The following is a 4,776-nucleotide window of genomic DNA, read 5'->3' as shown; positions in this document are numbered from 1 at the left end:
ACCCTAGTAATGTTCCACTGTAGTTTCAATTCTTATGTCTTTGACAACCAGTGATAGTAAAGACTTTTACAGTTGCCTGTGAGTCTTTTGGAAGTCTTCTTTAAGTAATTTCTATTTGTGGAGTTTTGAGCATTTTTAAAGGAGCTAAATCAGTTTTTAATTTCTTTGTTCTTCATTTTTATATTGATTCATATTAATCCTTTATACATTTTAGAAATTAAATTTTATGTGCATCATTTTAAATAACTATTTTTTCAATAACTTAGCTTTACATAATTTTGCTTCCTTGGCTATGCAAATTTTTTTTTTTTTTTTTTTTTGCTTTATAACATTACACCTGGCTATTTTTGCTTTGGTGCCTATTTTGATCAATTTTATCCAAAGAATAATTGCCAAGGTAGTGGTCTTTATCATGGACATTGTGCTAAATATTGCAGTTTTTCATATATGTTCATATATTAAATATTAAAATCAAAATATAAAACATTAAAAGTAACTTTAACTCATCAATAGTTAATAAAATTACTTTATATATTATTTCTCAGTCATGGAACAAACTGTATACAAGACATTAATGTCATCCAAAACTCTAAATACACATATGTGAAGTTTTAACCGTCACTTCAATGTTTACCACAAATCATTCAGAAAACACTGTTGTCATCTTCTCCTATCAATCTGCTCCAGCTTCAACATGCAATCAGTAGTTTGGCAATAGTAGATTCTCCCTTGGGCAGCCATGGTTATCTTGTAGAAAAAAATTGAAGAAAAAGCTTATAGACATAGCTTTATAGTTCCTCTATCAATTAAGCAACATCTAGCCACGTAGTATGACAAAGGCAGTGGACTATGAGTCTTTGTGGCTCTGTCTCCTTTAAGACAACAATACTAAGGTAGGTATCATTTAAAAGAAAAATCCACATTTTGTGTGTGGAAATAGAAACTCTTGGAATGACAGCGTTAGTTTAAAAAATCCACAGCCCAAAACTAAGAGCCCCAGATTCATAATTCCTATGGCCCTGTCTTAAAATCCCATACTAATGTTGATCATCAAGACAGAAGCACACCTGTGGAGTGTGTGAATTCTGGGACATCAGTGCACAGATGGGAAGAGACGGTGACACTATAGGGAATTCATAAACACCTGAAAGTGAATATAACAGCAAGAAAAATTATTCAAGTAAAAAATCAATTTCCCAACAGGCTTAAAAATAGACCTAAACTCAGGTGATGCTTTTCAATGCACTGTGTAGAGTTGTTGTAAGTATATATTCTCTGTCTGTAAGACATTTCTGGTTTAATTAAGACCGGTGGTCCTTTGTTACCTTCTATGTTCAATCATATAACTACTGAATTACATCCTAGCTAAGAGTAGTTACAGAAGTTATGCCTTGCCCTACCCTACAAGTTAAAGAGAGAGAGAGAGAGGGAGAGAGAGAGAGAGAGAATCTGAGTATCAGAGTGTCCTTTACTAGTTTCAACAATGAGAATATTCCAAGAGTAATGGTGAGTTAAGAATCATTGATACATAAAAATGCATCTCACATTTTAATTAAATTCTAGCTGGAAAGATAAGTATTAATTCTTTACTATCTGAAATTCTGGAACATACAGTCCTAAATATCTTGTTAAAGTATTTTTTTTTCTTTCTTTTTTTTTTTAACAAGGAGGCTGTGTTTTTCTTTATTTGCTGCACCTGCATATATATAAGAAATTGTATTTTGATGACTGAATCTGCCATTGTTTCCTTCTGCTATAAAATTAGACACAGAAGGCTGATGAATAAGAACTAATGAGGCATTTTAAAGTAGATTTACTTCTGCCTGGTCCTTGCTGCTGGGGAAGACCCCTAGTTGTTCTGCTCCCTTGAAGACTCCATATCTAGATACATCCCAGAGGACCTACTGCACTCAAAACAATTGGTAAGAACCACCCCCACACACCCCTGCCTAAGTTCCTGAGCTGCTGCTGGGAGCCTGGTGGACTTAGGACCCATGACCCACCAAAACAACCACACTCCCTAATACCACTCCCCTTCCTTCCATCCCTCCCACCCCTTCCACCTGGTTCTTGCTGCTGTGGCAGACCCCTAGTTGGTCTGCTCACCTGAAGACTCCATATCTCCATACATCCCAGAGGACCTGCTGTACTCAGAGCAGTAGAGGAACCCCTGAGCTCAGTGCAGTTGAGCAGTTGAGGACCCTCTTCACTCAGATAAATTGAGGACCTGCTGCTCTCAGGAAAGATGAGTGTCAGCTACACTCAGTGCAGTTGGACAGCAGCTTGACTGCTCCAAGGAAGACCCAACAGTCTAAAGGCCTCCCAGGAGGTCTACTGCAGCCAGGGCAACAGATCAGCAGCTTCTCTGCCCCTGTGAAGAGCCCCCAATAGGAAGGCCCCACAGGTGCTCTGATATAGCCAGGGCAGCAAGCCTACCAGGAGATCTGAAACACCCAAGGGACAAAAGAGCCAGACTCCATACAGTCACCCAGATCAACAAACAGCAGGGATATCCAGATGGCGAAAGGAAAGCACAGGGCTATAAGCAGCAGAAACCAAAATATGTAGACATCATCAGAACCCAGTTCTACCACCTCAGCAAGCACTGGATACACCAATGCACATGAAAATCAGGAATCTGTCCTAAAATACCATCTCTTGAAGATAATAGTGTCCTTTAAGGAAGATATCAATAACTCACTGAAAGAAATACAGAAAAACACAGGTAAACACGAGAAGGAATTGAATAAAGTGATCCAAGACCTAAAAGTGGAAGTAGAAACAATAAAGAAAACACAAATGGAGGCAAACCTGGAAATGGAAAACCTAGGAAAGAGGTCAGGAATTACTGATGTAAGTATTACCAACAGAATATAAGAGATGGAAGAAAGAATTTCAGGTGTAGAAAGTACAGTAGAAGAGATTGACACAACTGTCAAAGAAATTTCTAAACATAAAAAACTCCTAATCCAAAGCATCCAGGAATTTTAGGACACAATGAAAAGAACAAATCTAAAAAATCAGAATAGAGGAGAATGAAGATTCCCAGCTCAAAGGACCTGAAAATATCTTCAACAAAATCATAGAAGAAAACTTCCCCAACTTAAAGAAAGTGATGGACATAAAGGTATACGAAGCCAATGGGACACCAAATAAATGTGATCAGAAAAGAAAATCTTCTTGTAACATAATTATTAAAACACTAAATGCACAGAGCAAAGAAAGAATATTAAAAGCTGCAAGGGAAAAAGGCCAAGTAACAAACAAAGGTAGACCTATAAGAATTACACCAGACTTCTCAACAGAGACAATGAAAGTCAGAAGAGCCTGGTCAGAGGTCATGCAATCTCTCAGAGAACGCAAATGCCAGCAAAGGCTGCTATAACCAGACAAACTCTCAATCAACATAGATGGAGAAAACAAAATATTCCAGGACACAAACAAATTCACACAGTATCTACCAACCCAGTCTTACAGAGAATCCTGGAAGGAAAACTCCAACACAAGGAAGATACCTGTACCAAAAAAAGGATACAATATTAAGCATCTCACAACAAAGTCAAAAGCAGAGAGCCACAAGCACATAAAACCACAAACAAAAACAAACATGTCAGGAATCAACTGTCATCTCTCTTTAATATCTCTCAATATTAATGGACTCAACTCACCTATAAAAGACATAAGCTAACAGACTGGATATGCAAACAAAATCCAGCATTTTGCAGCATACAAGAAATACATCTCGACAAAAAGACAGGCACTATCTCAGAGTAAAAGGATGGAAAAAGGTCTTCCAAGTGAAAGGTCCAAGGAAACAAGCAGGAGTCGCCATCCTAATAGCCAATATTATAGACTTTAAACCAAAAGTTATCAAGCATGATGAAGAAAGACACTTTATATTCATCAAGGGGAAAATCCACCAACAGAAAGTCTCAATTCTGAATATCTATGCCCCAAATGCAAGAGTACCCAAATTCATAAAAGAAACTTTAATGAAACTCAAAACACACATTGAAACTCACACAATAATAATGGAAGTTATAATACCTTGTTCTCACTAATGGACACGTCACTGAAACAGAAACTAAACAGAGACACAGTGAAACTAAGAGAAGTTATGAACCAAAGGGATTTAACAGATGTCTACAGAACATTTCAGCCTAAAAGAAAACACCTTCTCAGTAACTCATAGTACCTTCTCCAAAATTGACCATATAATTGACTTTCTGTAGTTTTTGCTGTTATTGAAGACCAGCCTTAAGCCATAGGGTTCTAATAAGGTGCATGGTATTATTTCAGAGAGACCAGATACACATCGAAACTGAACAACTCTTTCCTCAGTGGTAACTTGATCAGGGAAGAAATAAAGAAAGAAATTAAAGAGTGCCTGGAATTTAATGGAAGTATTGACACATCATACCCAAACCTACAGAACACAATGAAAGCAGTGCTAAGAGGAAAGTTCATAGCACTAAATGCCCTGGTAAAGAAATTAGAGAGATCTTACACTAACAACTTGACAGCATACCTGAGAGCCCTAGAAAAAAAAAGAAGCAAAATCACCCAAGAGGAGTAGAAGGCAGGAAATAGTCAAACTCAGGGCAGAAATCAACCAAATAGAAACAAAGAAAACAATACAAAGAATCAGCAAAGCCAAAAGCTGGTTCTTGAGAGAATCAACAAGATAGATTAAACCCCCAGCCAAAACTAAAGGGCCAAAAGGCAGTATCCAAATTAGTAAAATCAGAAATGAAAAGGTAGACATAACAACAGAAA

The 4,776-nt window shown here is 37.2% G+C and overlaps 1 long non-coding RNA gene across 1 annotated transcript; it reads right to left on the bottom strand.

Moving 5' to 3' along the window:
• Positions 1 to 512: 512 nt before the first annotated feature.
• Positions 513 to 3,950, bottom strand: A430085M09Rik (RIKEN cDNA A430085M09 gene). Its single transcript, NR_131142.1, has 3 exons — positions 2,107 to 3,950; positions 1,068 to 1,144; positions 513 to 747 (listed from the first exon to the last, which is right to left on the bottom strand). It is a non-coding gene; the product is annotated as an RIKEN cDNA A430085M09 gene (long non-coding RNA).
• Between the last annotated feature and the right edge of the window lie 826 nt (positions 3,951 to 4,776).

The sequence above is a fragment of the Mus musculus genome, chromosome 4 (genome assembly GCF_000001635.26).
Source record: "Mus musculus strain C57BL/6J chromosome 4, GRCm38.p6 C57BL/6J".
Taxonomy (NCBI): Eukaryota; Metazoa; Chordata; class Mammalia; order Rodentia; family Muridae; genus Mus; species Mus musculus.
Note: the sequence above shows the minus strand (reverse complement) of the source record. Positions and strands in the feature narration are given on the sequence as shown.